Here is a 27,145-nt window from a genome sequence, read left to right on the forward strand (position 1 = left end):
GACGGTGTCATGGCGCGGACTCGGAGGGGGCGCTTGGCTCCGGCCCCCTCCGCAAGTCGTGTTGCCCTGGTGTGGCCTGAGATCGCCCCCGACATAGGTGGCCGGCTCCCGGGGTCAAGCGGAACTTTTTGCCTTTTGGTGACTCTTCCATTCTTGACCTTGTCCCACAATCCGTTTCACCTAAAGACACGCTGTAGTGGGGCGCCCCTTTACCGTTTCAGTTGCCATTCCGCCCGCTTTTGCTACACTGTGCCTCTTCCGCTATTCAGCTGTTTACCGCCTGCTCTTTTGACTACAGCGTCTCGCTCACCATGTACTTGAGTAGCTCCCGCTCTTGCGGTGCAGCGATAGGCGGCTGCCACAGGACTCTCAAAATGGCGGCCGGCTCTTCAGATTTGGGCGTGGTCCACTAAAATGGGCCTGCAACACCTTGGAACTCGGACGCTTGTCTGCTAGAGCTTGGGCTCCATTCTCGAAAGCGTCCCCTCAGCCTTGAAGATTCTACAAAAGTCTTGGGGGCCCCCGACTCCCGCAGGCTTCTGGTGGGGAGCGGCTAGCATGATTGCTCGTGGAATGGCCACGACGGAGCTACGAAATGGTGGTGCTCTCATGCTAACGCCAGCTTCAGTCTGAAACATCCAGAAACACTGTAGACTACCAATTCGATCAGTTCCGGTAGCGCCCCAACGTGACCCGGTAGAGAAGAACTTGCCCTCCCCTCTTTGACTGATGGTTCTTGTTGCCCGTCCCTTCTGTTGTCATTTAACAGAACTATTTAGCCTGCTGAAAGAGGTTGTGTTCCGACCGCTGGTTGGTGGAGACATTTTGACTATATTCTGGACCTGCGTTGTCGCGTAATGCGTCATATGACGCGCCGCGTTAGCGCATCCGGAAGTGCTCCGGTGCGCGAAGCGCAGCTTCCCGGAAGCGATCTGGGGCGCGGCGCGCGGCGCGCAGCGCGTAACGTAAGCATAACAGGTCATGTGACTTGTTAATAAAACTTTTCATTGGTTCATTTTACTTTTCTTATTCTAATGATGAAAGGCTTGGTCATATGACCTAAAAATTACGCTTTTTATTACTTTCGAACATTATTTTTTCTTAAACATATGTTATAATGTTCCAGGCTAATGTACTTTCCCGGAAAATTTACAACTGTCCTGCAAGTAAAATATATTCCTTTTTCGAGAAAAAGGGTGTTTCTTCGTCCCATGACGGAGCCGTTGAGCAAAAGAGGCTCGGCCTGCTGTCTTAGTCGCCGATACGCCTGAATATCAGATTCTTATCGATCACTTTATGTTGCAGAAGTAGAAACACAACAGCCCTTGACCATTTATCTTTACTGCGTTCCTGCGTATTATACCTTTTACCCTTCATGTAATTGGACTGCTTTATTTCACTTGCCTTTTACTGATTCTAAAACAGTGACTATTATTAAAAACTTTACCAATGTAAATACTACTACCATGTTTTCTTTTAAAAACCTTTATTGTGAAAATGTCAGTATACAAATACGGGCCTATAACCACGTGGGCCGGCCACGGAGCAAACTGTAATCATATATGATGAGTAGACATTTACACTGTAGAGGAACGTAACGGGCGGGCCATTAGGTTGCAAGAACTAAGGTGTCTAACAGTTGCGGAATCGGTGGACGTACATTTTATAATTAAAATACGACAGAGCCAGTTACAATAAAATTATCTAGATATACATTTGCGGGCAAGTACCATGGGTGACGTTAATTCGAACTTTCAATAGTACAGTAATCAATAACACATCAGAACTTAATATCAATAGGGATGTCGAAATATTCAATCAATTCTCGGCCCCGCCCGCCATGTGCTTCAAAACTGCATACGTATCTCGTGATTTCAAGGTTCAGCAACCAGTACACAACAAGGAGTTACGAGTCCCATTTATTCCGGCGCCATTTTGGGCGAGGACGGGCAGGTCCAGGATATAGTCAAAATGTCTCTACCAACCATCGACTATGATGATGTTCATATGCTGTATTTATTAGAGTAACACTCATCTGTCCACATGAAATTAATTTGCCACAATCTAAACATGTCATTTTAATCTTTCCAAAGTTCTTCTAAATATTTGGGACCGTTTCCCTTGCCTCTGATGCTGTCAGTGCCACTTCTTTGGTGAATGTACTGGCAGGTCGGGGGTTCTCCTCCAAATCTCTCTTTTGTGCAGCACTATAATTAATCGGTGCCACCTCTCCATATGACGATGCATGGTATAGTTACCATAACTATATTTTTTTTCGGTTCCTCTGGAGAGTACATCGTGGCAGATGAGGCAGGTAACGTACCGGGCATTTACCTTTTTTGCATGTAGAGGAAAGGAAAAAAAATTCGAGCGTCCGAGTTCTAAGGTGTCCCAGGGCCATTTTAGTGGACCAGGCCCAAATCCAAAGAACAGGCCGCCATTTTGAGAGTCCTGTTGCAGCCGCCTGTCACTGTAGCATCAAGAGCGGCCGAAACTCAGCTGAATGGCAACTGAAACGGTAAAGGGGCGCCCCACTACAGCAGACGAGCCTCCACCTGGGAGGCCCGTTCACGCCGCCTCCCCCCCCCCCCCTTCTGGCACCCCACGCCGTTATTCGGAGCAGGATTGTAGGATGGCCACACCAGTGCGGCAACTTGCTAGACACCACCTCGGTGCCAACCGAATCTCAGCGCCTTGTGGTGTCTTCTATTCAGAAAATATTGTTGTGCTGCCTTCGGCCTATTCGCCGCAAGTGCGCACGCAACTCAGCTGCATAGCGAGTGAAACACCAAGGGGCGCCCCACTGCAGCCGAGGAACCTTCATCTTGGGGGCGACGCACAGCATCACATTGCTTTCCAATGCAGTCAGATCCTCAAACAACCCCCACTGACTGACGCAAACTCACAGGCCAACGGAGCGCCCCACGCCGACTTTCGGCGCAGCATTGTAGGATGGCCACACCAGTGCGGCAACTTGCTAGACACCACCTCCTTGCCATCCGGATCATGGCGCGTTGCGCTGCCTTTGGCCCTATTCGCACATCGGTCCGCTACTGACGCCATTTCACAGGCCAACGGGGCGCCCCACGCCGACTTTCAGCATTGTAGGATGGCCACACCAGTGCGGCAACTTGCTAGACACCACCTCGGTGCCATCCGGATCTTGGCGCGTTGTGCTGCCTTCGGCCTATTCGCACATCGGTCCGCTACTGACGCCATCTCACAGGCCAACGGGGCGCCCCACGCCGACTTTCAGCATTGTAGGATGGCCACACCAGTGGGGCAACTTGCTAGACACCACCTCGGTGCCATCCGGATCTTGGCGCGTTGTGCTGCCTTCGGCCTATTCGCACATCAGTCCGCTACTGACGCGAACTCACAGGCCAACGGGGCGCCCCACGCCGACTTTCAGCATTGTAGGATGGCCACACCAGTGCGGCAACTTGCTAGATACCACCTCGGTGCCATCCGGATCTTGGCGCGTTGTGCTGCCTTCGGCCTATTCGCACATCGGTCCGCTACTGACGCCGCCTCACGTGCCAACGGATTTTCTACGCTTTTTATACCCTATGCCGCATAACAGGTCATGTGACTTGTTTATAAAACTTTTCATTGGTTCATTTTACTTTTGGTTTCCTAATGATGGAAGGCTTGATCATATGACCTAAAAATAACACTTTTCATTGGATGAAAACTTTTTTTTTTTCCCAAACGATGAAAGCCCCACCTTGTTTCTGGATGTTTCAGACTGAAGCTGGCGTCAGCATGAGAGCACCACCATCTCGTGGCTCCGTCGTGGTCATTCCGCGAGCAATCATGGCAGCCGCTTCCCACCGGAAGCCTGCAGGAGTCGGGGGCCCCCAAGACTTTTGTAGAATCCTCAAGGCTGAGGGGACGCTTTCGAGAATGGGGTCCAAGACCTAGCAGACAAGCGTCCGATTTGCAAGGTGTCCCAGGGCCATTTCAGTGGACCAGGCCCAAAAAGGAAAGAGCCTGTCGCCATTTTGAGAGTCCTGTGGCAGCCGCCTATCGCTGCACCGCAAGAGTGGGCGCAACTCAGCTGAATGGCGGATTTTGACACAGTGTACCAAAAGCGGGCGGAATGGCAACTGAAACGGTAAAGGGGCGCCCCACTACAGCAGACGAGCCTCCACCTGGGGAGGCCCGTTCACGCCGCCTCACCCCCCCCCCCCCCGAGGCGCCCCACGCCGTTATTCGGAGCAGCATTGTGGGATACCAAAACCAGTGCGGCAACTTACTTGACATCACCTGGGTGCCATCCACATCTCAGCACGTTCTGCTGCCTTGGGACTATTCACACAACAGACCGCTACTGACGAGCCACCCCCCGGGACGCCCCACGCCGTTATTCGGAGCAGCATTGTAGGATACCCAAAACCAGTGCGGCACCCAGGCAACATCACCTGGGTGCCGTCCAGAACTCAGGAAGTTGTGCTGCCTTGGGGCTATTCGCACAACCGACCGCTACTGACCATTGTTCCTTCTTTTTTCCTAAAAATGTTTAAATGTTTTTACTGTTTTTGTTGCGTTGTTTATATTTATAAGTTATTAAAGTTTTATAATCCTACTACTTTGTTGGAGTGCTATATATTTTTAATGTGACACATAATTGTAAAAACTTTGATGTACAAAGAGGCATCCCTGGAATCTTCCGCTTCAGGCTCGGTCCCCTCCCCAATCACAATACAGGATGGTTTTCAGATAGTAGGAACGCGTGTGGTGTGACGGATCTCATCGGGTGGGGGCCTTGATCTACTGTAACTCCTTTGAAGAGGGGTGATTCTTTACAGCTAGGGCCATAAAGTACATCTGCAGGGCTACCTGATAGCCTGGGACCGGCCTGGACAATCGGACACAGAGGAAGAGGAGTGTCAGAGGGTGCGGTAGTGAATAGGGCGAAAGGGAGGTGTCGGGCGGGCACAGAGTGTGATTCTCAGGGAAGAGCAGCGCAGATGGGGGGAGGTTTATTGCCCATGCATAAGACAGAGAGCGGGGGTGACCAGTGCCTGGGGGAGATGCTTGCGAGGGTGGGGAGCCATGCTAAGGATCGACAGCGTGCAGAGAGTGGGTCTGGTCAAGGCATCTAAAATGGCTGCCGTGCACGACAAAAGTGTGGCATTTGAAAAAAGGCAAGATGGCGCAGACAATGTTTTTCAACACTTCCTGATTTCCTTCGAATCGAACGTTAACAGACGTTATCTCTCCCACACTACCGGTCCCCCTGGGCTTAAACGCTGAGATGGTAGGGACTGCATCCCGTGGAGATAGGCCGAGACGTCACTCAGCAGAAAAAAAAGTAAAAAAAAGTCTATAAACATACAATAAGTTAAAAGTCAATCATTCTTGTTTCCTTGTAGTACGCTCCCCAGTCCGCTTCCCGTTACGCTAACCGGGCGCACCCCACCAAAAAAAACGATTTTTTTTAAAAAAAATTTGCCCCGCAGAGCCCTTTTAAAGCCTCCACATCAAACCTATGGGGTCAGGGAGGATCTACTATGCCCCCTTATGGTCATTTGCCCCTTCGCTTTGGCATCCTCTTGTCTCTCGATCCTACCGAGAGACAAGATGGCGGCCGCTCCGTACTGTTTGGAATGTTTACAGACACCGGAGAGCCAATCAGCTTCGCTTCGCAAAGCTCCGTAACGCGAAAAGTACGCGAAACGGAGCGCTACCCGGGACGCTGTCACAGATATATATCTTTTTTTGAACGTTAATTTCTCAAAATCCACTGCAGCACATATATTGAGACCCAGCAAAGGCACATCGGGCTACCGGTCCCTACAATTTTGCCAAGTTTCATGCAAATCCATTCACCCGTTCGATTATTTTATTTTATTTTTTTTGCCCCGCGGGGCCCTTTTAAAACCTCCACATCAAACCTAGGGGGTCAGGGAGGATCTACTATGCCCCCTTATGGTCATTTGCCCCTTCGCTTTGGCCTCCTCTTGTCTCTCGATCCTACCGAGAGACAAGATGGCGGCCGCTACGGACTGTTTGGAATGTTTACAGACACCGGAGAACCAATCAGCTTCGCTTCGCAAAGCTCCGTAACGCGAAAAGTACGCGAAGCGGAGCGCTGCCCGGAGCGCTGTCACAGATATATATCTTTTTTTGAACGTTAATTTCTCAAAATCCACTGGAGCACATATATTGAGACCTAGCAAAGGCACATCGGGCTACCAGTCCCTACAATTTTGCCAAGTTTCGTGCAAATCCATTCAGCCGTTCGAGCTAAAAGTGAGTCCAACCGCCCTATGGAAATTAACATGGGAAAAACGCGTTTTGGGACCCCCCTTTTTTCTCGGCCCCCCCTTGACGAACCCCCCCCAAATTTTCAGGGGCTGCTCAGAAACAAAATGTTCCATTTTCCTGAAAATTTCTGCCAATTCCGTCCACAAACGCCAAAGTTATTAGACATAGAATTTTCAAAAATCCCATAGAGAAAAAATCCTAACTATATATACCTACTGGCGACCGCCAGTAGGTAATGTATATATGTATATATATATAGATATATATAGATATATAGATATATATGTACTATATATACACACACACCAAAAGTTCCCAAAGCTTGCTCCGTGATCGTGCTCAAGATAGGGATACGGAGTCCAGTTAGGTGCGTGCTTTCTTTATTTTTCTTTAAAACAGACGCTTCGGCTTGGTGGCATGACGCGTTTAGCCCAGCAGGTGGGCTTGTATATATTTATATATATACATATATATATATATATATATATATATATATATATATATATATATATATATATATATATATATATATATATATATACAGATGCCGCCTGTCTGTGCTGAGGACATTGATTTCTTTACAAACATTTTCCAGATCCAGTCTGACGCCTGGAGGTATTCAAAAGGTGATGAATCTGTGATTTGAAGTCTCTAATGAGAATGTCTCACTATTTAAAAGTCACTATCACTCCAACAGAAAACAGTTACTTCATCAACCAGTGAAAGACGACATGGAGAAAATTTTACCAAAATGTCAGGGGCGGTTGATGTGAGCTCCACCCTTTGACCCATGATGGCATCAGAGGGTTGACCTCCCCATCTAGCCCCAAGAATGCCTACTTCAGAAAGTAAACTGGTCTCTTGAGGTCTCTTTATTTTCTAGAACTGGCCCTGCTTGCATGAGCTCTCAGGCTGGGGTGTGAAGGGCTGTGTTAAGGGTAGATCTACCTGTAACTTTTGTCTAGAACAAGATATTGAGTCAACCGTCCTGGAATCCAACCTGTGGTCTAGCTTCTACAGTGTTATATGTGCAGGCGCGGCACACATACGGAGAATAAAACAAATAAATGTTTGATTATTTAGATGTCAAAGTTTTTCTGTATATATTTTTATATACTGCAACGCAAAGTACTATGTCAACGTCATTAAATGTACGTGCTCCAAAAATTACACAGCACCGCCCCTCACAAATTATAAAGCGAAATGGAGAGAATATTTAAAATCAATACTAAAAAGTGATGTAAGATTATTTATGCATTATTATGGCAAACCTTTTTGGTACATATCGTACCGTTGAACCAGTAGTTGAAATTAACTTCTGGGCACTGCGCATATATAAAGAGAAATGCAGCTATTTTGTCATACGGTGTGTCATATCTGTATAGATCCTCAGTAGATATATAGATAATTTATTAAGATTTGTAATAGTCTTCGCTGCACCTCCTAACTCATGACTTTTTAGATAGTACTGTGAGAAAAACCTATTGCAATCTTTTAGAAAATGCAATAAACACTTTAGAAAAGAGTTTTAACCACACTGCAGCCATTTTAATTAAATGCTGTTCATATTTGTATACGTAATATTAATTTCTCTAAGGATCCTGTCAGTGGCAATTTATATGGTTAAGTACTAAAATTAAATCGACAATAATTTTAAAGAAAACAATATTGCATCAAATATTGATGAGGTAATCTGCAAAACACTGCAGGAAGACATGGAAATCTACATAGAATGTGAGAATTTTAGAGCCATGAACCCTATAAAGCACAAAACAATGTTATTTTGTTAAAGGGGTGTTTTTGAAGCAAGGGCCTCTGTTCGCGCTATCCCTCAAATCCAGCTGGTGAATTCATATTCAAGTTTTCAGATAATAGCTCTGAGTTACTGTTGAGAAACATTAATATACATGACTACAATCTGTTTTTGTTCTGCAGATCTAATTAAAACATTCTCCATGTACAAGGGTCTGACAAAATGTCTATACATAGGCTCCCAGAATTAGAAAAATAAGAAATAGATGCATATTAAAGGTTGCAGCTTATCGTTTCAGTTAAAAAAGGAAGCAGATGAAAGAATTGCATTGTTACTAAGTAAAGAAAATTACCAGGTCAGTTTAATCGTAATGTGCTATTTTACAACAGAAAAGACAAACTAAATGTAATAGATCTGATTCTAAAAAAAATGATAAAACTGTAATCACAGAAGTATTTCGGTGAATGGGTGCAGATTTATAACTTTTTGCAATTGACTTACACTGCTAATAGTGTTTCTGGAAAGCAGCACCATTTGCTGTGTTCAAGTCCTACTACTGGCAATGTCGTGAAACATGTTCACATGTTGCTATTTCCCCAATGTGGAATTGTAAGCACAATACACCTCCTCATTGGGAAAGACAGCCGAAGTACAATTACATATTTTCTTTTTTTATTGCTTTTTTTTTTCTCCATGGGGGAACTTAATTCTATGCGGAGAACTCCCTTACCTCTATATTTACATGCAGGATGGGGATGTTCCATGCCCTCACCCACCCTGGAAAGGAATTTACTTCACACCTTAGTTGTACAAAATCTCCCACTGTTTCCAGAGTGGAAAAGGATCAGAGAGGAGTTTGTGAATACAAATTCACGATTCCGTGGATGTTTGCTACCTCCTTTGTTGACCACATCTTGATGTACTCACTCCCCCTCCTCTCCATTTTTGGAGTTTACTACTGACTAATTTACAGAGCCATGGTGTTAGACCTGGTATCCTTGGCGTAGTTCCCCCCATACTTTTTGCTTTCCATCCTCCAGTTTTGCTGGCTTTAGGACTCTGAGCACTTAACCGTGCAAACCAGTACTAAAGTGCTTGTGCTCTCTCCCTAAAACAAGGTGGAATTGGCTTATATCCAATTGGCATATTTAAAGTATGTATAATTCCCTAGTAAAGTGGCACTACTGGTGCACAGGGGCTGAAAATTAAATGCTACTAGTGGGTCGGAAGCACTGATTGTGCCACCTGCTTAAGTAGCCTTCTTAAACATGTCTCAGGCCTGCCATTGCAGCCTGTGTGTGCAGTTTCTAACTGCCATTTCAACCTGATAAAAGAAACCTTTTGCCAGACCCCAACTCTGACTTGTTAATACATATAGGTCACCTCTAAGTTAAGCCCTGTCCAGCCCAGAGGGCTGGGTGCAGTGTATTTAAAACACTGAACATGCACTTTTTAGGTTTACATGTCCTAGAAGTGAAAAACTCTTACATTTGTTTTATCACTACTGGAAGGCCAACCTCTCCCAAATGATGATAATGGAGTTACCTTATTTCATTTAAAAAGTGATAGTTTCCAATCGGGAGCAGGTAACGGGTTCATGGTTGGTGTCCTTGGAATTGTAATGAAAAATCCTCTCAGATTTTAAATTACAATTTTGAAAATGCCACTTTTAGAAAGTTGCCCTTTTTCTGTCTTAGCCATTTAGTGGCTATGTAGACTGTCTCTGGGTCACATGACTGGGTGTAGCTGACATTTTGGCTTTGTGTATTCCTACTATACAGCCACACACAATAGAGAGCTTAGGTGTGCCTAGATGGGACATCACTGGCAGGATGGGAGGGTGGAGCTTGGCACAGCTCTACTTATACTTAAATAGGCTGTGCCCTGCCTCCACGCAAAGGGATACATGCCCCCTGTAGTTAGTCTGGAGCCAGGACAGGGAAGGTAGGAAGCCTGTGGATGTCAAAGGGAACCCTATAGAGCTTCTCTCACTTCAAAGAAAAGCACAGGTATAAATATTGGACCCCACACATGAATTCCTCAGTACACTTCTGGACCGGTGGATACTCTGCCAGGATGAAGGACTAAAGTGCTTCTAAAAGGACTACCACTCTGCTGGACTGCTGCTCTAAAGGACTGCTGCCCTTCTGTGTTGACTGCCCTCTAGCCTGGGTGAGATAGACTCGACATACGTCCGTTGAACCCAGGACCCTAGAATGACTTAAGGGCGACTGGGCTCGCTTCCTGACTACAGCCTCAGGGACAGATGGCTCCAGCAACCTTGAACCCAGCACCTGGACTGCACTCTGCCATCTGTGAGTGCTACCCTACCAAGTGGTACCACCCCAATCCTGGACGTTTGGAAGTGGGCCTGATGGTGCTCTGCCAGACCATCTGTGGACCCAGCAGAACCAACAGCTCCTCGCCTGCAGGGAACAATCCCAAGCAGAACTGGTGCATCGTCTCTGCTGTGAGGGTTCTCTCAGCGCAAGGACTCTACATTTATCTCGCACCCCGCATTAGAACCGTTGCTGTGCAAATCACCAATGCAGACCCTAGCATTGCAAATCTCTTGTCGACGGCAGCCTCGACAACTACGCAGGACCTTGCATTACAGCTCCTCAGAACTGATGCATCACCTTCGCAGTGAGACACATACTTGACGCAGGGCCTCGCTACTCTCCGCCCTTGTTCAGCGGTCCTAAATGGGTCCCTGTAGCTGGCAGGTGCTTTCTCATGGTCAGCGTGAAGTTATGACTTTGCCCTGGTTTGGCGTGACCAGATATCCCGGGTTGGAACTTTGGGCTTTTTGGCGCTATATTTACTGAAATCTTTAAAATTGCATATCTTCCATTCTATCGATTGGAGTTTTGTCATTTTGGTCTTGCTGTATTTATTAAAATCTATTCTATTTTTCTAAATTGGTGTGTGATTTCACTTGGGTTGTGTTTTCACTTTATTATTGTTAGAAGTGCTGCTTAAATACTTTACACATTGCCTCTAAATTAAGCCGCACTGGTCTGGGCTAAGCTCAGAGGTTTGAGCACAGGTTAATTTGGGGTTTGCTTGTGCCTCACCCTGACAAGGATAGTGTTTGCTACTTGAGTAGGGTTTTACCCCCCTCAACCAGTAACCCGATTTCTTACACATGGCATATGATTATCCTATAGCAAATGTATTTATGCCGATTTTTCCTACATAGTTAGGGCTGCTCTTCGTTCATGCTGCAGTGTCACAATTTGCATTTCTAGCATAAGGTTACTGCAGCAACCGGACTCATCAGCGTAGTTGTTGCCCTATCTACTCATGCCCTAGTTTCAGTGGTAGTCAGCATACAATGCAAGTATTTTCCTTTATTGGTCACATGGTGCAGATATAAAGGTTAGACTTATCTGCCTGGCCTCTTAGAGAATTATGGAAATAGCACAATACAAGAAATGTTCTGCTAACATAATCGGCTCTTTAAGGAAACAGGCACAGTTTTCTTAGTTGCCTGTCTAATCCTGGAAGTATTGGGAAGGGTTAGTCCCTTGTATAAGTGTGAACGTTGTTCCCCAGAATGTCATCTCCTTCCCACTCGTTATATGACCAGCTCGGGTTTGACAGCTCCATAAGTCCAGTGCTCCAGTGATGCCTTTTAACAAAGCATGTGTGGTTCAACGTGCTAAGAGAAAGGTCAATAACAATAGTTGCAATTTGTGCACCGACTTTTAGCAACATCTCTCCGATTTTGTGATTTGGGCTATATAAGAGGTTGCACAGCAAAATCTCCAGTTGCCGGTGATCGCAAAACAACCTGCCTAATGAAAATTAATTAGGAAGGTCGCTAATTGTGACCCCCTGTGATTAGCTAAAACACAGGGGGGTGGCGTTGCAGGAAAACCGGACCATCATCCCAGCATTTGTATTTCCAAACGGGAAACTTGTGTTTTTAAATCAGACCATGTTCCTTAAAGGGAAAACATAGAGGGAGTTGGCAGTGGTCCCCCTAATGATGCAGACCGCATTCCTACAGGGACACCTTTTTCTTTGCAAATCAGCTGCCATCTGCTTTGAGGTGTTAGTAACTGTTCAGTGGTTTGCAACAGACATCCCTTTCACATACCCTACTAAATTCAATTGGGAATTGGATCCCAAAACCCATTTTGAAAGCTGCAAAGGCTTTTCCAACTCACAAAAAAGTCTAGTACATAGAACAATACCCGTTTGTAGTTGAAAACCCCTCGATTTTGCAAATTTCAGGGTGAGAGACCAGAAATGGCTTTGTACAGCAAGTCCCGGGTCCTTTGGTCAGGATTGGAATGGGTCACTGTCCGCTAGGGTTTTCGAGATTAGGGGAGCTCACTTAGCTCATGCAGAATTTGTAACAACATAGGCACTGCAGACGACCACAAATTGAGAGAATTCAATTGATGAACAGACCCCAGGACAGTGATTTTAATCAAAGATGCGCGCCAGATGGATAGATGGAAAACGACTCCCAGGCAGTAATTAGCGACCATATCATAAATAATTTAGATCACTCCGTTGAAAAATAGGAATAATCAAAAAGAAAGGAAAATGAGAGGTTTGAAAAAAAAAGCTTTGTTAGTGATGTTGAAACCAATAATTTAAGACATTGGGATCTTGGGTCTAAATTCCTGTGTTGCTGAAAACTCCCAAAGGGATCCCTGTACTAATAGCAAAATTAAGGTATACGTGCCACTTTATGTACAACAGATGTCACACAACGTTCTTATATGGAAGTGGATCAAAAAGAAGAACAATAAACAGAATGCTTCTAGGTTTTTTTTTTTTTCATTTTCTCTTGCGCACACAGACATCGTTAAGTCATTCGGCATGTTATTGAGGGAGGCCGGTTGCTGGCATACGGCGTTTTTTGCAGCACATAGACAGACCACTGGTACCATCCTAGTCTATGCTAGTGCTGGACTACTGAGATGTGCTCCAGCTGAGCTCGAACGAACGATCGATTTGCTGATGCTTCGAAAAACTGCAGCGTGACTCATCTCTGGCCGTAGGATATCAGACCATGTTACATCAGCCTGAGATGGCAGCCCGTGGTGCCTAGTATTGACTTTAACATATTTGTGCTAATCTTAGAAGCTTTCAAAATTCTACTCCTCACGCCTTCATCTGGAATGGATAGAGGATCACCCTGCATAAGCCAATGAGCATGCTCGTGTCAATGTGATCTTAGGTCCTCAATCCATATATTTAGAAAGCTATCCCTGCTGTTCCCTTGCATGCTTAAAGCAGTACCTGGGCTTTGTTTGCTAATGGGTATAAGGCTCTGGAACACCATTCATCCCCAGTCATCAGTCCCTATCAATGATACAGCTAGAAGAAGTCTCTAGTTCGAGCAGGTCTCCTTGCGATAAGTAAGAAACATATGGGGATTTGGCAGGGTTGTTTGTAAAGGTTCCTGCTGGACCTACTCATAGGATTTGATGCTTGAATACCTTTTGCAAGGGATAGCACTGCCACATTAAAGTGCAAAGCCAGACTTTTCACAGAAGCAGACTCCATGCTGTGACTCGCTGGAGCTACCACAATCCATATATGGATATTACAATTTTCTGTCACAAGACACAATACGAAGCACACATGACAAGACCTCTTGTGTGTTGAGCCCTGAAGAAGTCCCAGGTGGACGAAACGCGTTGGCTACCAATGTCATGCTGTGATTTTAAAGAAAACGTAATGAATAAAGAATAAAAGGAATTTTGGAAGACGGAACAACTCCTAAATTTGTTGTCTGAAATGAAATTGACTTACTGTTCTTACCGGTATGATCCATACTTACATATGTGACACATATAAGTGACTGTATAGCTGTGTGCTGAACCACCCCTGAGACTTTGAGAGTAGCATGACAGAAGCATGGAAGATAATATTTACGATGATTGTATAACATAATTTTGTACCACTCAAAGTCAGTGGTGTTGATTCCATATAACTTGAATTGGCTTTATAATGTGTGTACCAATGCAACAAATTTTCAATGAAGCGCTTGCCCAAAAATGAAGACTATTTTTTGCTGTCACTAGCATTTATTTGGCATGTAGCATACATGGTCGGCAACCCCCACCTGTAATTATGTCTGTACTGTTTGGTATACAGCAGCTCTTTCGGATATGTAAGTTTCGATGAGACATGCACATCTTTCTTTGACCGACAAGGGTGTTATAAAGCCAGATTTATTACTGCAAATAGTATTGCAATGGCCAATTCATTAAGCATCAGGTTTTTGGGCATACATTTTATGTCAAGTGTAAGTTTTTCTAGGAGGGAAAAGTTTCTTTACTTTTAAACAGGTGCCACCAATCATTATAGCCCGGATTTACAAAGGTTTTGCGCCAGGTTTGAGTTCATTTTTTTAACGTAGACCCAACGCAAAATCCTTTTTGGGATTAGCAAACCAACGCTAATGGAGATTTGCACTTAACGCACGGCAGTGCAATGGCTTCACAGGTTAGCATGATGAGAAAATGGACCAGGTGATTTGATATAAAATAGATTTCAGATGCATGGCACCTTACACCAGTACCGTGATCCTAAAATTTGCAATCCTAGTGAGGTTTAAATTGCAGCCAGATTAAGAAATCAAATGGCCCCTGCCACTGAATAGACACTCCCAGGAAGTGAGTGTGCTACACCCCAGGGGATTAGACCAAATGTCATACAGCATTTGTGTCCAATACACAAAAGGTCACTAGAAGGTCAATGCTTACCAGGTGCAACGGACCACGAACTGCATGAAGCAAGAAAAAGGCTGTTTGCATGGACCAGCGCAGGAGTCGCTCAAAGGGAAGCTTCGGTGGTTGAGCACTACTTTGCCTCTCTTTTGCCTCTCTTTTGCAGGTTATTTTTCATTTCTACTTTCTTCAGTACTCCCTATTTTCCTATATTTCTCTTGGTCGAAGTGTGATGATGAAAAATAAGTCCCTGCCCCCAAGAATGAGTACCCATGCCCACCACCTGCAACCACTGGCACAAATTAAGCGTCGCTCATACCCCCTTGTGTTACATTTATTTCTGAAGGTTGCGATAAATCACCTCTGCTTGGAGACTCACAGCAATAAAAGGGGACAGGCCGGTGCTCACTCAATGCCCCAGGCCTTATAAGAACACATAGCAGTGTTGCTGCAGGTGTTATGTGATAACCTGCTCATGTACATAAATACTGACTGCAGCAGTATTTCAATCATCTGGCAACCACTCAACTGCTGTAACCTCACAAGGGTTGGGAAACTTCAGCCATAATAAACACAAGAACATACCAGATGTAAAGCAATAATCCAGTCTCTCACCAGTTTAGGAGACACTGGCTTTCGTTAGAAGGACATGTGAACTGTGCATAAGATACAATACCAATCTCAGTTGTCAAGAATATATTATTTAGAATTATAGATAGAGAAATGTGAATAACAGGGATATTTTTACACAAGGAGTTATGAGTAGCATCAAATAGACAATGAGAGCGAAGCACCAGTTGACTATGATCTGACTCACAACCCTGGGGTCAAAAGCATCCATTATTCACGTTTTACCCATCTATAATTTTGCGTTATGTAAGGCCTACAAATTCATTGGTCCCTGCTTTTAACTGCTTTGTAGGGGCAAAGGCGTAATGGGGAAGTCATACATAACATGGCCTTTCCCACCTGTCCAAAATGTAGGGAAAAAAGTACCTGGCCTCTACCACTCTCTGTGCCTTTCCTACCCCTCCCCCTCCGGAAGTTGTGCTCTCTGCTCTCCTTCAAAGCAGAGAGCAGAGAGGCCTGTCGTAACAGCCAGGAATTCTTTTAGGAGTAGGGCGCCCTGTTTTCCGTTTTTACTGATTTTTTACAGATAAATACAGACAGAAAATATATATTTTTGTGTATTTATTTATTTTTAAATGTGGATAAAAACGGGAATTGAGTTGTTTTTTGAGAAATTCTAAATTCTGTCTGCCATGACTGCCAAGCCAGTAGCGGTCTGTGTGTGTTGATAGGAATGGAGGTTTAAAAAAAGGGGATTTTAGTATAGAGGCTTTAACAACAGGAGATATACACAAGGCTGATACTGTTTTCATATAAGTGCATTGGTTTAACTTCCGCGGGTGTTCACAGCACTGAAACCTGGCAGGCATTCAAACATGAGTGCATATTTATCTGTTAAATAAATGTGGAAGATACTAATTTCGGCTTCATTTTTTCACAAAGACCAAAATAAATATGGATAAATACAGATAAAATTAGAAAAAAATATTTATGGATAAATACAGACGGAAATGTCAAAAAAATAGATACCTTAAAACCGGGAGCCCTATTTATGAGGTAGCACTGGAGGGAAACAACTTCCCAGCTGTTGCTATATCACTGCAGTGAGTAAAGAGGTTTAGAATCTGGTATGCAAGACAGTGGCATTCAGTAAGAAACATACATCCCAGGAGCCAACATCCTCCAGGCCACTAATCCATAAACCCGTAAATATTCTATAGAATAAAACAGAATAGCAATTGATCGTATATGGACATTTAATGCATCTCCATTTTAGCCCGGTTCATGTGAAAGGAACTCTACAACCACAATGCATTTCTGCTGCTGGTCTTACACCGACTAAGGATGATGGTAATTGGCTCATGTTAGTTTCAGTGTCCATTGGGACATGCTATTGGCCTCACCCGACCTAATGTTTCCTGAGCATTACCAGCCCAGCCCCACGGGAGCTCATTGGATGACTGTGCTGCTCTGCCGCTCAGGCAGTCACGAGTGGAATTTCACGCTCAGAAACGTCAATGACGGTATCATTTATTTTTTGTATAAATCTACAATGACGTTGTAACGAATCAACGGCCTTTAGTGACGTAACGCGAAACGACACCCCCTCTCCTACTTTCCAGAATGGGGGTACCGCGAAGCAACGCCCCCTCTTTCCCTTTGCAGAATGGGGGGCCCCGGAATCTCCCCCATCTCACAGATATGCACTAGGCTGGACAGAGGCCCCTGAAACGTTGAGGGCCCCTCCTGAAGGGCATGGGTCTCCCTACACCTCAGGGGCGGCAGGGGCCAACGCCCCAGCTTGCGTCCAATCTACCCCTGCACCCAGCACATGCAGCCAGATTCATCAAGACCATAACGGCTCGCAAAGGGTCAGATTCTGAGAATCTGGCCCTTTGCGAGTGCTATTTTTGCATTTGGGATTCATCATCCCAAATGCAAAAATCGCAAATTTAGAAATCGCTAAATTGCGAATAATTGCATTTACGGAATCTCAATTTGAGATTCCTTAAATGCAATTCATGAACCATTTTAAATTTGCGAATTCGCAATCTGGGGCCGCTATTTACCGCGAAGTCTGACCACTTTAGTGCATTTTTCTAAGTTGTATGTTACACACACACATGTCCTTTGGACATGTGTGTGCGCAACACCAGTGTACATTACCATTTCAGGGGTGCTACAGGGTGTCCTTTGGACACCCTGGCACCCTTGTAATCGCTTCCTAATTTGCGATTTAATTAGCGAATCGCAAATAAGGAAGCAGTAGAAATCGCTAAAAATATTGCGATTTCTACATGAATCCCGTTTTGCGAGTCTTTAATAGCGATTCCTTAATAATCGCTATTAAGGACTAGCAAAACATGACAATGATGAATCTGGGGGATGATCTTGTGTGTAACCCACATTACATGCATGCGACCCTCGATTTATAGATAGAACACGTTTGTTTGTCTAACTTTCTAATGTGCTTATTAAAATACACAAGCATATCGTGCCACATTAACCCAACCTCATATATACTCTAGCGACTCCATAACCCACGGGGCACTACATATACAACAGAGTTACAACATTGGAGTAGCTACACTGTTAAAATGCAACAAAACTAGTACGTCCCTACTCAATATCCATATGATATGGTTAACTGCTCCTCAAACTAGAGGAACTCTGACACTACCAAATAAACCTTTCTGGAACACTTGGGCTCGTGCATTTCTCAAAGCAGCCAAACAAGGTTGACTGACAAAATTAGATTAAACACGCTTTGGCAAAGCCAATAGGTCTGACATTTGATGCCAGCCTTCTGGCTTTGTCAAGGCTTGTTTTGTCATAGTTTTTGCAAAACGTTATAGCTGGGGAAGCTGCGGATCTTTGTCAATCTAAAAAAAAACTGTGGCTAAAAGCAAAAATATATTTTGGTCTCTAAAGGCACACATTGCCATAGTAGCCCTAGCCCCTGACACTGAAGGAAAGTACCTTGTCTGTGGATGTGCCCCTTGTGAAAGGGCAGAATGCCACCACCTGCAATGAAGTTAGCAAATGGCTGAAGTGGGCTGACCCACTGTCTTATGCTATATGCTGAGTGGGTAGAAGAAAAATTTGAATAACCCAATAACAGACAAATAGAGGAAGAGAACTGGCTGAAAATTCATAAAAGTATCTTTATGCTTACAATTTTTGTAAAATCACACGGTCTTGCCTAACACCAGACCTAAAAAAGGCACATGCATATGATCGGTTGGGGTCCAGACACGAAGAAGTAGTTCTTTGACCCATAACTTCCGGACTAAGTAACATTTGGCTCAGTTCATACCTGTTCAACAGCCTAATTTTGATGCCATTGGTTCTGTGGGTTTTGTGGGTCTGTGTGAGGTTGGGGTGTGTGTGTCTATGTCTGCATGTCTGTGTTCGCATTTCTGTTCTTCACGGGCAATAACTATGTGAGGGGGCAGAGGGGGATAAAAAATGAGTCACTTCAAAAGAATAGGAGAAGGAACAAAATGAAGAAGTGAGCATCGGTGGCAAAAAAAAATACTTCAAATTAGGTTAAGAGTTAACAGATGTAGAGAATGTATTGTTTTCACAAAACAAAGCCCTTACTATTTCACCATCCAGCACAGGGTAATTCACAAATTCCAGTCAAATAACCAGCCAGGTAGATGGTAAGATAGGTCCATTGTTTTAGAACCTGAAGTTCAAAGGTTTTACTCATTCTGACATCTTCACAAAGGTAGTTCAAACCGGTGCCATCAAGTTGCAACATAATAACACCTCTGTTTGATCAACAATAGGTAGTTCAGTCTCTGATTTCTGGCACATACAAGCACAATTATTAATTGACTTGAAACAAAACAAAACCCCTTGGAAATTTAGAGTGACGTATAAATTAGGCCAAAGAGAAAGAGGAATTTTTAGTGGGGTTCAGTTTTACCTGACAATCTGAAAGCCTGGAGGAGGAAACACTGGTAATATTTTTCCATGGGCAGACTGCACCGTGGTATTCTGCCTAATATTGCGTCAAGGAAGGAACTTATATGATAAGCTTGTAGACTGTCCAGTGGCTGCATTGTGCCAATTATGTTACGCATACCTTATTCTCTTCAATGTCGTCTATGAATAAAAGAATATTAAGACATAACTCTCTCGCTCTCTCTCTCTCTCTCTCTCTCTCTCTCTCTCTCTCTCTCTCTCTATATATATATATATATATATATATATATATATATATACATATATATATATATATATACATATATATATACATATATATATATATATATATATATATACATACATATATATATACACACATATATATATACACACACACACACACTGTTTTGGGGCATTTGGGGATGCCAGTTATTCAGGATCCAGAAAATGTAGGTAAAAATTAGAAGATTATATGGCCTTACACCAAAGGCAAATAAATTGCGCTCTGATTTTCCAAGGGTGGTCTTGTATGTCCTGCAGCAAGGGCCCTGTAAAGGTTTATGTCTGCTTCATAAATTCTCTTATCCCCCAGCTGTGTGACCACGATACCTAACTAGTGCAGAGTTTGCCCGAACGTAAAGATGGAATCTACACAAACATGATGTGTGGCGGGTACCGTAAGGCACGACCAGTCAGTAGGTTACCATGGAAACACCTGTGTTCAATTTTTATATTTCATTTGTAATTATCAAGTTTGAGTCCAACAACACACTGGTGTGATCATCAACTCTTACTTCATCATACATTAGTGAGCAACCTGGAAGCTGTCAGACATTCACCTGGGTATCCAGGAGCTGTGGTCCATCCTCTGGAAAGTTCAGGGGGTCAGTTTCAGCAGCAGCATGAAACTGACCCCTTAATGCTCCAGCTAATATCGCAGCTTGTGCACAACTTTAGTTGCTACTAGATTTTGGACATGCCTGGAACATTGGATTTAAAGGAGAAGGAAGAATCGGGAAAAAATAAGAAAACATTGCAAAAGATAGAAAGTAGGGATGAGAAAGGACCTGCCAGACAGAAATAAACATACACCAAGTGTAGGTTGGTGAAAGAAGGAAGCATGAGGTGGTATCAAGACTAGGCATGCCTGGCATTCTGCAGCGCCAACAGCAGCCCCAAAGAAAAATGTAGGCCCCCGAACTTATTTTTTTTTAAATAATGTAAGCTCTGTGTGCCAGGCACCAGTGTCCTACAATGTTCCCATGGGAAATAAATTAGATTTTTATGTGGCATGGAGTTCATCCATTATCACTTCCAGGTCAACCCAAGTAATCAGTCACACTGCAGCAAGAGTCCAGCTTTAGGACATGATGTCCCTGGATTCTTTTGACCCCACCGTAAACCCCTATTTTTATCTGAGCACTTCCATACCTCAATTGTCAAGAAGTTTCATGACACATGGGACACCTTTAGATAGCACAGGATGTGTTTTTTCACTAATAGCTCTCTGGATGCTGGAACTGTTGGTGCCACACGCAGAATGCTGTAAACAAAACTGAATTTCTCAAACTTGACAGGGTTGTTTGCTAAATTAAAACTCCTGGGCTTGCTGTAGTTGAGCCACATTACATGATGACACTTGATGACTATGAGAAACTATCCATAGACAGTGTGTGCTATATACAACTGCTATGTAAATGTAAAAAATGTCATTAAAATAGATATTGCTTACCTCCCTTGCTTACTTCTTACCTCCAGGAAACTCTCCCACCCTCAATTAGGGACCTGCATTGCCTAATGTTACCAAATGAATCCATGTCAGCGGTACCATGATCCAGTCCGAATTTCTTGTCTATAAACCATATTAATCGTGAATTTCGTTCCAACTGGTTAAAACACAGAGGAACTAGGACTCCAAAGTGCACGATGCATTAGGTTTTTAAAATATGCTGATGATATACTAGTCTACTTGAAAGGTTGCTGCATTACAGACATTCTACGCCTCAAACACTGCCTGCTCCTCCTCTAAAACTAAATGCTCAGCCCCTGCCCGAAGCTCAACCCCACCTACCTAGAATTCCTGCTAATTGCCAAAAAAAACGTAACTGGTCCAAACCTGTCTTAAAGTCAATGACCTGGAAGAATTAAAACCACATAACACCAAGTCTCTTGGCCTCAGCCTGGACACCAACCTCACCCACACATTGGCAAGAAAACAAAGACGACCTGGTACCAGCTCTCTCTACTAAAGAAGGTGAAGCCGTTCCTGGAGAAAGAAACTCAGAACAGCAGTTCAAAGCCTTGTACTCTTGCATCTAGGTGGTGCTACCACCACGCCCTCAAACTCCCCACAGCTCCCTTTCAGGGCAGCCTACATGCCGCAGCTCGTGTCATCAGGGGCTTTGGGACTAATGATAACCTCATTCCCAATCTGATGGAACTCCACAGGCTCTCCTTGCTGGCACACACCACCCTCATAACCATCTGCTTCATTCACAAAGCCATCACCACCACCCCTCCCCGTCATATCTGAAGGACAAGCTCAGAAACCAGCAGTGCTCTGCAGAACCGGACATCATCAAACCTGACATGGAGAAGTGCAAAACAAGACAATAGGCCTTGTATGCATCACAGATTTGGACCAAAATGCCTGTAACCATCAGGAGGGCCCCAACTGTTCTCCAATTTAAGAAAGAGTTGAAGACACATCTCTTTAAAGAACACTACGTCATGATGCTTTAACAGTCCAAAAGACAGCTATCTCTACAATCAATTGTTGACTATTTCTTTGCCTTTGATACTGTATACTGTTCACGCCTTTTGGCTAGGTTCACGCTATGCAATGATCACACATATATACATATAAGTAAACCCAGGACAAGAGAAATGGTGTCCATAGTAACATTACCAGTGCCAACATGAACCCCAAATATGGCGTCTCTAGACTGATAGGCACCTGATGGGAAATATAGGTGTTTATGGGTTTGTAGACCTCAGCAATCACTTTTAGCTTGATGTGAGAGCAGGTTATGGGTCATCATCCCAAGCGCCTGGATACCCTATGGGGTGGTTAGTCGCACTTTATAAATCCCGATTGATTGAAGACATTTGAGTTCACGGGAGCTACACAAATTTTGCTTGTAAATGGCGATAACTTTTAATTGAATAATTTCTGACCATTCTGCTCGGATATGAGTTATTCAAGGGCTTATTTCAACAAAAGTACATTTTTAAACTAAAACTACCTGTTAACTCCACTCAAGAAATCAGAGAGACCACTGAAGGCATATTTGCAATGGGAAAATCAAATGTACAAGCCCAAAATACAAAATACTGCTAGGTATAAAGTGGAGGGCAGGTTGGAGGTGTCACGCACGAGCAATGCTCTGCTTGTCCTGTGTTTAGAAAACACTACTTTCTAATTTGGGACTTCCAGTTTCACTGCTGTCATTAATTATAGGCATAAAAATCCCAGCATTAACACCGCTTTCAACTAAAAACCTCAGGCCCAGCTGAACGTGTCACACACAGATTTACACTGGATGGCCCCGTTTCCAGGGTGGGTAGAGAAAAGGTGGATTCAACAAAAACGGTAGCACTTTTATGAAAACTGTTCATTTGCTGGACAGAGCTGGTCAATGGCTGCAATGAAAATTAGTGTCTGCTGAGAGTCGCCGTCTTAGTTTGTCAATAAAAGTGATTGCAGTAACCCACCTGCTGGCAATGATTTGCACGAGGAAATTCAAGAATGTTAAACATGGTGGAAATGATGTTAAAATATATATTACAGATATATACAGACAGCAAAAAATAAAGATAAAAAATGTACACTGGAAAATAAAAGACCATAGAAAGATATCTGTCAATGAAAATAATAACATGCATTAGGTCCCTCAATACTTGGCCCCAGATATTCTAGGCTGTAGTTAGAATTCTACCTTAACCTCGGTTTCATAATAGACGGGGGAGTGTTTGAGAACTTTGAGCTTTTTGACATTTTTTGTAGGTAATATGTTTGTAAGGGCTATTCTTTTGCAGTCTACATTTTAGAACCTCAGTACTGTAGTCTACATTTTTGGAATAAAGATTCCGGGTGGAACTAACTTAGAGGTGTCTTGCAGAACATCCCAGCAATTCTCTGGAAAGGTTACAATATCTGGTCGTTATCTGGTAATGAGGTAAGTGGACATCTTTTCCATCCTGAAGCAGTACACATGTTTCCGATATGTAATGGGAGGTGTCAGGTAGGGCGTGGCGGCCATGTAATAAGGTACAGCCCCCAATAGTTATTGTTGACAATGTCTCTGGGTGCCTGTTGCTGCCAGACGCAAGCGATGATGACTCTCAGAAGCAATGCTTCAGCTGGTTATTCCTCCAACCCAGACATTTTTCTGAATATTTTTGGAAATGTCTGGTAGACATGTTAGTACCGGCCCAGTTATTTCCATTATATTTTGCTGATCTATGCTAAGCCTGGGTCCTGGTTTCATGCCGACATGACTCACCATGGGCTCTTCTGCTGGAATATTGAGCAATCTATTGGATTGTGATCCAACTATATCCAAAACAGAGAATTCTCATGTGCACTATTCCCTTGGCCTAACGTGCACACAGCTTGCAAATGTTCACTAGCCCAGGGCTACCAAAAGAATGCACCAAGGCAGGGACAGTTTTAATTACAGTGAATTAATGTCAAGCAGGTTTAACTGGTATACCATTCGACAGATCAGGTTAAACGTGTTCCAGGGACAGTAACCTGGGGTTAGGGTTGTCGCCGGACTCCTTGTTGCCGCGACACCATGTTCCCAGACCAGTTGTGGTTTTTATTTCAGAACCTTTGGTTGCTCAGTGCTTGCAAAAGAATACGCACTGCAGCCCAAAGTTCTGCTCACAAGCCCACGGCCTGAGCTACCGAATGTCAGAATTGCTGAATAGCCAGGCTTCGTATCTTTGATTCTAGCCTATGCCTTTCATCCACAACCAGACACTCCTTGGCCCTTTATCTCCATCTTACAGGTTCTATTTCATCCCTGCCTTTTCCCTTTGTCACTGTTTTTCCATCTTTCTCTTCCTCCTTCTTTCCCTCTTTTATGTCTTTGGCTCTATTGCTCTGGGTCAAAGTCTGATTTTGAAAAATAAGTGCTGGTTCCCAAAAATGAGTGCAGGTGGGCCCCACCTGCAAGCACTGGTAAAATTAAGCACTGGGTATTCTGGGAGTGAAAAGGATGGTTTGTGACAGACAGAAAATGCCAGGAATATAACACTGGTGTCCTACCTGCTGCATGTGACCCGGCACGTGAGGTCAGCCTCTGCTCTATAGTAACTGAAAGGGGACACTCAGCACTAGTAAAATCTTCCAAATATATAAATATGTTTGGTAGGAATTTAGGGGAGAGTTGTGGCGCCGCGGCCAGGGCGACTGACGCTGGAATCTGAGGATCAGGGTTCGATCCCCGGCTCCGGCGGCAGGTTAGCCCAGCACCATGCGACTCTGGGCAATAGCTTGCTTAATCTTCCCGACGGCCCCCAGCGCCTAGAGACCCTAACGGGTGATTGTGCGCTATACAAATGTGGATTATTATTATTATTATTATTTATGTCCAGAATCTCAAACAGAAACACTGTACACAGGATTACATCAAAAAGTAGAGTAGTAAAAATGGGTGGATGGTAAGTAAAAAGATAGGGATTGGCAAATAGGCCGAATTGTGAAATATTAATATTATTATTTTAGTTCAGAGGGAAGGTTGATATTTTTAGAGAGATTTCGTGCTCCGTGTTAACATTTTCAGGGGCAGTTGTAAAATAGCATTGCATGCCTGGGACGAGAAGAGGACACACAGGATGCACACAAACAAATATGTCGCCAACATTAAAAGATTGCATTTCGTAACCAGGGCCAGGGGCAACTCTACTAAGGGGTCACCGGGGTGCAATGCCCAAGTGAAAGAACTGGGCAGGAGGGCAGAATGAGGTCAGTTCAGACACTTTTTACATTACGTTATATTATGTTATTTTTATGTAATACCTCAAATTGTCCAGTGTTGCCTGCACATTGCTGCTATAAAGACGATGTGTTGCCCTTTCCGTTCTGGTACTTGCAGTCCTGGGTTTATAATGGGAAAATAAAGCGACCACAAGTTGAATGTGAAGAAAAAAATGGACGGGTTGAAAGGATAGGGAACTACTTCGAATTTCTTTTATTCAAAGGCTCCAACGTTCTGTATATTTTTTAATGTATTGAAATGACATCTGTTCTGATAAAAACATACCGTGCCAGTACAAATGAAGGGAATGCAAATATTTATTTTTTTGTTGCCATGCACACAATTTGCATTCATGGAAAATCCATTCATTATAAACCCATACCCTGGAGCTCAGAAAGCAATTTTGAAATGTATAGATTCGGCGTTTGGCGCATATGCAAGTGACCAAAACAAGCAACAGATGTTCAGATCCCTGGGCAACGATTCCGTGACGGAAAAATGATGGAACACACTCGCCAAACCGCAGCCCCTGCCCTGTCACCATACACAATTAAGACTTGATTTAGAGGAAACTCTTAAATATGGATTAAAATCCATGGCTGAATTTCTTCCGATGGCGGAAATTCATCCGGTGCAATCCACCCATTATTTAGGTTCCTTCAGAATCTGGAGGATTTCCATTTCCTTCCAAACTCGAAATCATTCTAAACAATAACCAACATTTCACACTTGAAAGATGTTGCCTAACACAGCAAACAGAACTGAAACTGGCTGACTAGATGCTAAGGACGGAGCTGCGGCTTTGTCCTGTCAGCTTGATGCAAGTACGAGCCGGAGAAGGAAAGCCACCCTTTTTAAACCGCAAACGTTCCCGTCTCCCCCTACAACGTGCCTGCTAGCGGTGCACACTGGCGGGCCAGTGCGCCCCCCTCTCTGCAAATACTGCAGTGTCAAGCACCAGGCGCGCACGGTGACAGCTGCTTCGCAAACTGCAGAAAGGCACATTGCGTTTTTCCAATGTTTACTCAGAGACAATGCTAATTAGACTTTCATGTGCATAAACGGGGGCACTGCCAGGCCTGGTGGGGAAACTGTTTCTTAGCAACGGCGACAAGCAAACTCACCACATTCTTGGATTGCAGAAAAAGGTGGAGGAGTGAAAGTAAAAAGAGTGTACTCACCCAGAGATGGTAGAGGAGAGGTGCATGCCTCCCGGCGGCGGTGCAGAGAGCCAGGCCTGCCCTGGCAGGAGGTGTGCGGCCCCCTCCCTCGGAGCAGCAGCAACAGCCCAGAGGCGCTCAGATTTGCATTGGCAACCTGCACTCCTGGAGCACAGCCCTGCGAGGCCGGCTCAGGGACCCCCGCACAGCGCCCCCCAGGCGGCCGAGGGGGCAGGGGCGTGCCAGGGAACCCCCCAGTCCATGCCCGGCTGCTGCGGGGTTACAAGTTCAGCTCCCCCATCTTGTGCGCGAGGAGAGGAAATCACACTCAGTGTCTGGAGCGACGGCGGCAGAGGGGGCTCCGCGTGCACCGTCCCCCCTGCAGCCCGCAGGAAGCAGCCCCTCCGGGGACGAGGCGGCCTCTCCCGAGCCGGACGCGCGCAGACTTCTCCGGGACCAGCAGCTGGACGGCCGCGGAGAGGAGCCGGCGCTTCTCGGTCTCAAACACAAGCTTTTGACAGCTTGGAAGCCGTGCCCACTGCAGAGCAGGCACTTCCCTGACTAGAATGCATTCCCTCACTCAGGCGGCGCTAGCGCTGGGCGGCGGCGCCACCTCGAGGGAGCAATGGGGTACTACAAGAACTAATAATCAGACGTGGTTTGAGAACTCGCTCTTTCATCTTCGTTGGGTACCATGGTAAACTGAAATAGTTGTAAAATGCTCATTTGTCACCCTTGGCGGAATGCACCCTCTCTCATTCCACAGTG

General features: G+C 44.5%; 1 protein-coding gene across 8 annotated transcripts in view; it reads right to left on the bottom strand.

Moving 5' to 3' along the window:
- Positions 1-26,919, bottom strand: part of PITPNM2 (phosphatidylinositol transfer protein membrane associated 2) — a 1,093,290-nt gene extending 1,066,371 nt beyond the window's left edge. For all 8 annotated transcript variants that reach the window (XM_078667590.1, XM_078667587.1, XM_078667588.1 and 5 more), the window contains exon 1: positions 26,399-26,919. The gene's annotated coding sequence lies outside the window, so the exon portion shown is untranslated. The remainder of the gene's footprint in view (positions 1-26,398) is intronic.
- Positions 26,920-27,145: the final 226 nt, after the last annotated feature.

This window comes from Lissotriton helveticus, chromosome 11, assembly GCF_964261635.1.
Source record: "Lissotriton helveticus chromosome 11, aLisHel1.1, whole genome shotgun sequence".
Lineage (NCBI taxonomy): Eukaryota > Metazoa > Chordata > Amphibia > Caudata > Salamandridae > Lissotriton > Lissotriton helveticus.